Below are 8318 nucleotides of genomic sequence, written 5' to 3'. Positions count from 1 at the left end.
TAGCCAAAAGATGGAGAAAACATAACTATCCATCAGCTAATGAATAGATAGAAGAAATGTGGTCTATCTGTGCAGTGGCATATTATTTCACCATTGAAAAGGATTGAAGTCCTAGAGTTCCCTTGTGGCACAGTGGGTTAAGTATCTAGTGTTGTCACTGCAGCAGCTTGGGTTGCTGTTGTGATGAAGGTTTGATCCCTGGAAAGAAAGAAAGAAAGAAAGAAAGGAAGAAAGGAAGAAAGGAAGGAAGGAAGGAAGGAAGGAAGGAAGGAAGAATTAAAGTCCTGATTCATGCAATGATAGGGGTGAATCTAGAAAACATGCTAAGTAAAAAAGTCCAGACACAAAAGATGTGTATGATTCCATTTATAGGAAATGTCCAGAATAGGCATATCCATACAGACAGAAAGTAAATTAGTGATTGCCAGGGGCTGAGGTCAGCAGACAGGGAATTCTGCTTAATGGGTGCGGGGTTTCTTTGGGGGTGATGGAAGTGTTCTGATATCGATTGGGTGATGTTACACAACTTTGAATATACTAAAAACCAGTGAACCTTGCACTTTATTTTTATTTTTATTTTTTTTATTTTCATTTTTGGCTGCCCCTCAGCATATGGAGTGTCCAAGCCAGGGATCAGATCCCAGAGCCGCAGTCACAGCCTAAGCGGGAACTCCTAACCATGCACTTTCAAATGGCAAATTTTATGATATACAAATCAATAAATTGTATGTTTTCATTAATGCAAAAAATCTGTGATGAACAAAAGAAGCATCACAGTTTTTTAAGTAAAGGTAAGTTACAACATCCACTCACCTCCCACTGATCCCAGCCCTGGCCAGAAACTCAATCACACACCCCCACCCACCTCTTCCCTCCTCAGGTTGGAGCCTGGACACAAATTCCTGCCGTCTCTCCCCTGAGGTGGCCCTAAGCTCTCAGAACCAGGGGTGCAGGCCATTGCCTGGAGTAGACAGGGTGGTGCTGAGGGGCTGCCCCCCCACCCCCGGCAGGGTCGTCTCTCAGGGGTCATGCATGGCCAGAAACCCCGCCCTGCAGGCCAGGCCAGCGAAGGGAAAGAGGGCTGATCAAGTCTTCATTTTTGCACCCACCTAACAAGCTCGGCAATTATGAGGCCTGTGAAGCCACTGAGGACTTGAAATGTGGCTTATGCCTCTGGCTGAAATGATAATATTTTGAATCTATTGGGTGAAAAAAAAAATGTTTTAAACATGGGGCCACACCCTCGGCACACATAAGTTCCTGGGCCAGGGATTGAACCAGAGCCACTGCAGAAACAGCACCAAGTAGCCATGCTCTGAGTCACAGGGAAAGTCCCTATTGGGTGAAAATTTTTCATTTGAAAACTAAATTTTTGAAAATTTTAAATTAAAAATCAGAAAAAAAGAATTTGACCTGTTCCTGTTTACTTTTATAATGGTACCACCAGAAACTTTTAAATTACATTGGTGGCTCACATTATATCTCTATTGGACAGCACCTCTCTGTAGTTTCCTTACATAGGCTGTTTATTTATGGGCTGTCTGCCTCTGCTAGAATGTGAGACCTCCACCCCCACCCCCACCAGGGCGAGGCTTTTGTCTGCCTTGTTCACTGCTGAATTCCCAGTGCCTAGAATGTTGCCTCGTCCATACTTCTTAAGTGCTCAGTCAATGTCTATGGAATGAATAGTTTAATTTCATTGCGCACCAGCCATATATACTTAGCTCTGCCCTAGGCTTTAGTAATGTATGAAGTTCTCAGAACCACTCTATGAAGTAGATACTGGTTTTATTCCCATTCTACAGAGGAGAAAACAGAGGCTCAAAGGGGTTGAAGGGCTTGCTCAGAGTTCCCCAGAACTGGGCAGTCTGATGACCTAGGTTGACACTGGCAGTTGCCCCTTGGGGAAAATGGGCCCTCACCTTTCTTCCAGTGCTTCTTTCTCTTTTCCTCTAAGGCAAGTAGCTTCAGAATCGAATGCTCTCAAGTCCAGGCTAAAGGACAGAGAGGATGCTGTGCGCTGTGTCTTCATGGTTTCAGGGCTTTCCCTCCTTGCTGCCCCCCATCCAGGAGACTGCGAGCCACCTGCAGCTGTTTGCACAACTTTGAATCCATTAACTGCTGCGTCCCCGGCTGCCAGGTGGCTGAGCCGGTGACTCTGGGACTGAAGGTAGGTTTGGTGGGATGGGGACCAACAACAGTAGGGGGAGACCCTCCAGGGCATCTAAGGAGAGAGGCTCCCAGGGCCTAGCTTCAGCTCCCAGTGCACACAGAGCCGACCACCTATGGCCCCCTGAGTAGAGCCCCCACTGATGAATGAGAAGGGTTTCCGATGCTTGGCAAACCGAAGGGGCAGTTCCAGCCAGTAGCCTGCCCTTCCCTGAAATCAGGGACCCATCTGAACGGACTCAGAGGTTGGGAGGGGCATTTTGCCTTCTTGAGAATCACAGAGGACCTAGTGTGAATTTCACAGACATCTCCCCCACCACCACCCATGACCTCAGGCACTGAGTTCCTCTTTCTGGATTCATTTATAAAACAGAGGTATAGATCTCAAAGGCTGGCTTAAGATAACTTTTTGTTTGTTTTTAAACGGCTTCTTTTTTAAAAATCCTCATTTATTTATTTATTTATTTTTGCTTTTTAGGGCTGCACCCACAGCATCTGGAAGTCCCCAGGCTAGGGGTCCTTAAGACAACTTTTTGTGAAGAGCCTAATGCAGAGATTCCAACCTTTCTTTGTTCTAAGCACCTTCAGTGCCTCAGTGCTTTTTTTTTTATAACATCTCCTACCCACCCCCCAACCCTTGGCAAAAAAAAAGTTACAGTTATGTTTAATAAGTAGGTCAAAACAACTCAATAAATATTTATGTCCTGACAACTTAGTAGCCACTTGAAAATGCACATAAATTGAAAGAAAAATAATATTTCAGTTCCTTCTTAAATCAGAAGTATTTCCTAATGAGATAAGTGGACTTGCTGGGCTCTACACAACTGCTTAGACCTTGGAATTAGGTTGGATATGACCACCTTCATTTCCTGGTCCACAATCATTCTTGAATGATACTTGCTTTTTATCAGAACAGCTGCCATAAACCTAGCTTCATAAAGTTATGACAACATCTAAAGTAATGGAGCTCTATTCTAACATTCAAACCGTGAACTGCCTTGAGCTGGAAGATTGCAAATTGGCCGGCAGATGTCGCTGTGTTCCTTTCAAAAATTCTCTAAATTATTTCCCCACCTCAGGGCCCACCTGTATTCATATGGGACTATTCCCAGCCCTGCTACCTTGTGTTTTATTTTTTCCCCACAACCTTTTAACATTTACTGAACAATCACTGGTATAGGCAGTGGCATGCATTTTCTCTTCTAATATCTCAACATCCTGAGTCTTTTTTGGTTTTTGGGGGTTTTTTTTGTTTTTGGTTTTTTTGGTCTTTTTTGTCTTTTTAGGGCGGCACGCACAGCATATGAAGGTTCCCAGGCTAGGGGTTGAATCTGAGCTACAGCTTCCGGCCTATACCACAGCAACTCGGGATCCAAGCCACGTCTGCAAATTACACCACAGCTCATGGCAACACCGATCCTTAACCCACTGAGTGAGGTCAGGGATCGAACCTGCATCTCATGGATGCTAGTCAAATTCATTTATCCTGAGCCACGACCAGAACTCCTCAACAGCCTCGGCCTTTAAAAAAACATTTTTTTGGCCACACTTGCAGTATATGTAAGTTCTTGGACCAGGAATCAAACCCACGCCACAGCAGCTATCCAAATTGCAGCAATAACAACATGGGATACTTAACCCGATGAGCCACCAGGAAACTCCGAGGTAGGTAATTTTGTCTCCATTGTACAGATGAGAAAACTGAGGCTCTGAGAGGATGTGATAACAGCCACCTAGTGCACGGCAGAACTAGGATTTGAACCCAGATCTCCCTGATGTGAGAATCCAAACCCTTGAACACTATTCCATGCTACCTCTTTCTTTGAGGCAGTTCACTCTCACTAAATATTTGTTAGTATTATTTTTGCTGTTGTTCTGGGTAAGTGTAATTCTGCCTGGGGGCCTTGTTGCCCTCATGCACGTTTTGCAGATGAAGAGACTAAGGGGCTGAGGAAATAAACCACAGTGGTTAAAAGCAGAGATTCAGGGAGTTCCCATCTTGGCTCAGCGGTAATGAACCTGAATAGTGTCCATGAAGAGGCGGGTTTGATCCCTGGCCCCGCTCAGTGAATTAAGGATCTGGCATTGCTGTGAGCTTCGGTGTAGGTCAAAGATGCAGTTTGGATCCTGTGTTGCTATGGCTGTGGCGTAGTCCGGCAGCTATAGCTGATTGGACCCTTAGCCTGGGAACTTCCATGTGCTATGGATCCGGCCCTAAAAAAAAAAAAAGAAAGAAAGAAAGGAAAGGAAACTCTGGAGTTCCCACTGTGGTACAACAGGGTTGGTGGCGTCTTGGGTATGCTGGGATGTGGGTTGGATCCCTGGCTGGGCACAGTGGTTAATATGGATCCGGTGTTGCTACAGTTACAAGTTGGGTGGAGATTTTGATTCATATCTGATCCCTGGCCTGGGAACTTCATATGCCACAGGCAGCCAAAAATGAGAAGAAAAAAAAAAAAAGCGGAGACTCAAGCCAGACTGCCTAGGTTTGAGCCTAGCTCTGCCCCTTACCAGCTGTGTGACCTTGAGCAACTTGTTTAACCTCTCTGTGTCCCAGTGTTTCCTCTTCTGTGAAATGAGAATGAAAATACTATGTCCCGTTTGTTGTTAGGAGGATTAATCAAGTAGTACACACAAATCACTGAGCCTGGCACATGATAAATGCTCCCTGCTATTGAATGATTATTGTTGCCTGATTACTAATATGTTTGCCCCATTCTCATTATCCAGGCTGAGTTCTTTTTGGTTGCAAAAGTTCCGTGGAGTTCTTGTCACAGCGCAGCAGAAACGAATCAGACTAGGAACCATGAGGTTGTGGGCTCGATCCCCGGCCTCGCTCAGTGGGTTAAGGATCCGGCATGGCTGTGAGCTGTGGTGTAGGTCGCAGATGTGGCTTGGATCTGGTGTTGCTGTGCCTTTGGTGTAGGCCGGCAGCTATAGCTCTGATTAGACCCCTAGCCTGGGAACTTCCATATGCCGTGGGTGTGGCCCTAAAGGACAAAAGACCAAAAAAATTAAGAAAAAAAATTAAAAAAAAGAAAAAGTTCCCCGTGGAAGAGTCCTTGCCACCCACTATTTGACTCTTAAGCCCCGATGCTGGCATTCAAGGCCATCAATACCTCAACTCCACTTCCTAACCAGTCACACTATTTGCCATCTCCAGACCATGCCTGAAACTGTCTCCTGTTTCTGACTTTTGCAATAGGCTGTTTACCTGGAGGCCCTCACTTGTTAACCTATCCTCAAGATCGTCGTGGGTCTCTTCCTGACCCCTTCTGCCCACAGCCACATGAGCCTTTACTAGCCAGTCTTCCTTAACTTATTGGAGCCGGTCTAGCAGTAGCAGAACCTCTAATCCTAGGTTGAGGATTAGAAACACAGATTGCTGGAATTCCATCGTGGCTCAGTGGTTAACAAACCCGACTAGCATCCACGAGGATGTGGGTTCGATCCCTGGCCTTGCTCAGTGGGTTAAGGATCCAGCGTTGCTGTGAGCTTTAGTGTAGATCACAGATGCAGCTGGGATCTGGCATTGTTGTGGCTGCAGTTCCAATTTGACCCTTACCCTGGGAACTTCCATATGCTATGGGTGAGGCCCTAAAAGACACACACATTTGAAAAAAAGAAAGAAAGAAACACAAAGTTCTGGCTTCGCACTCAAAGGGGTTTGATGTAGTAGGTCCGGAGTGAAGCCTAAAGTGTGCAAGCTCCTTGCATCAAAGGGCAGAGAACTGAATAGTGTTCTCTGCAAATCAACACTAAATGTGGTCGTATGCATGTGTCTGAGAAAGATGTGGAAAAACATACTCCAGTCTGTTATCTTTGGCAGAGAGGCATGCACAAACAAAACCAAAAACAATAGCAGGGGAGAGGAAGAGCAATAAAGAAAAGAAACCTCAAAAAAAAAAAAAAAAAAGAAAAGAAAAAAGGAAAAAACTGCATGAGGTGATGGATGTTAACTAAACTTATTGTAATCATTTTGCAATATATATACAGACATATAAAATCATGTTACAGACTTTAAACTAATACGATGTTATATGTCAACCATATCTTAAAATTGGGGAAAAGTAGATTATTATGATGGTTGCACAACTCTGGTAATAGACTAAAACCATTGAACTGACTTCTTTTTTTTAATGGCCACACCCATGGCATATGGAAGTTCCCAGGCTAGGGGTTGGATTGGAGCCACAGCTGCTGACCTATGCCACAGCCACAGCCACAGCAGTGCAGGATCGGAGCCAAGCCGTGTCTGCAACCTGCACCACAGCTCACGGCAACACCGGATCTCTGACCCACTGAGTGAGGCCAGGGATCAAACCCGAATCCTCAGGGATACTAGTCGGATTCGTTTCCGCCGTACCACATTGGGAACTCCTTGAACTGATATTTTAAATGGATGGATGAGTTATATGGTATATGAATTATATCTTAATAAAGCTCTTAATTAATTAACTTATTTATTTGTATGTCTTTTTGCCATTTCTTGGGCCGCTCCCGAGGCATATGGGGTTTCCCAGGCTTGGGGTCGAATCGGAGCTGTAGCCACCGGCCTACACCAGAGCCACGGCAACAAGGGATCCGAGCTGCGTCTGCAACTTACACCACAGCTCACGGCCACGCCGGATCCTTAACCCACTGAGCAAGGCCAGGGACCGAACCCGAAACCTCGTGGTTCCTAGTAAGATTTGTTAACCACTGCGCCACGAGGGGAACTCCTAAAGCTCTTAATTTAAAATGAAAGAAAGAAAAGAAACCTCAATAAAAACTGTAGGAGTTCCCATCGTGGCGCAGTGGTTAACGAATCTGACTAGGAACTATGAGGTTTGGGTTCTATCTCTGGCCTCGCTCAGTGGGTTAAGGATCCGGCGTGGCCGTGAGCTGTGGTGTAGGTTGCAGACACAGCTTGGATCCCACGTTGCTCTGGCTCTGGTGTAGGCCGATGGCTACAGCTCCAATTCAACCCCTAGCCTGGGAACCTCCACACGCCGCAGGAGCGGCCCTAGAAAAGGCAAAAAGACCACAAAAAAAAAAAAACTTTGTATAATGAAGTGATTGGGTGAATGTACATGTGTCAGTATTAACCACAGTGAGCCATGTGGAAGGATAAATCTTCAAAGGTATATTTGCAGTTATCGCTGGGTGGTGGGATTTCAGGTACTTTTTACTTTCTTGCTTGTTCTTTTCTGTATTTTTAAATAGTTTAACATGAATATATATTTCCATAGATATAGAAAAACAATAAATTTATTTTTATTTGGGTGGGCTCCTTCCCACCCCCTCAAATGAGTCAGACTCCCCAGGCTATTGGTTTTTTTGTGTTGGTTTTGATTTTTTGTTTTTTGTTTTTTTTTTTAACTTTGCCCATGGCGTGCAGAAGTTTCAGGGCCAGGGATCGAACCCATGCCACAGCAGCAACTCAAGCCACAGGAGTGACAACACTGGGTCCTTAACCCACTGAGCCACATGGGAACTCCCTCAGGCTACTGTGATGCCCAGAGCTGTCCCTCATCTCAGGTGTTTGTCCTGTACCCCCACCAGTCTATGAACCACAGATGGCAAGAACCATGGTATGTCTATTTCTGGGTTCCCAGTGCTCATATATCCTGATACCTACACTCCTGGAGGTCCAGACACAGCGCATGCCCCGGAAATATTTGCTGAATGGAGCTCCATCCACTGTTTCTGATTGTGTCTCGTGATTTCCTGAAGATGTCAATCCAATTAGATTGTAAATCCAGGTCAAGATAGAACCTTGACTTTCCTTTTAATCCCCTTGTCCCTGCCCAGCTCTGATATGGGCATATAGTGGGTAAGGGTAAGACAGAGACTGGAAGCAGGAAAAACACCTGCAGGAGGAAGGGACCAGAGCGAGCCAGGGAATGCCTCTTGTTTTACTGTCATCCTCTTTATCGACAGCAGAGGGTGCTCTAATTTCACACAGCAAAAGCTTCCTCCCCCTGCCTTATCTTTAACACTCCCAGTCACCTGGGCCAAAAAAAAAAAAAAGAAAAAGAAAAAGAAATCCAAGGCCCCAACCCAATTGTTCCTGGATCAGACTCTAGCAGAAATGCCAGAGAATCTCTCCTCAAAAAAAGCACCTCAGGCAATTTTCTCAGGATCAAGCAAGTTGCAGGAACTCTCTT

General features: G+C 45.3%; 1 protein-coding gene across 2 annotated transcripts in view; it reads left to right on the top strand.

The window, feature by feature from the left end:
- The window catches only part of SPPL3 (signal peptide peptidase like 3), a 170358-nt gene that overhangs the window by 2606 nt on the left and 159434 nt on the right, over positions 1-8318 (top strand). For both annotated transcript variants that reach the window (XM_021072705.1, XM_021072704.1), the window contains exon 2: positions 2071-2170. The gene's annotated coding sequence lies outside the window, so the exon portion shown is untranslated. The remainder of the gene's footprint in view (positions 1-2070; positions 2171-8318) is intronic.

The sequence above is a fragment of the Sus scrofa genome, chromosome 14, assembly GCF_000003025.6.
Source record: "Sus scrofa isolate TJ Tabasco breed Duroc chromosome 14, Sscrofa11.1, whole genome shotgun sequence".
Taxonomy (NCBI): Eukaryota; Metazoa; Chordata; class Mammalia; order Artiodactyla; family Suidae; genus Sus; species Sus scrofa.
Note: the sequence above shows the minus strand (reverse complement) of the source record. Positions and strands in the feature narration are given on the sequence as shown.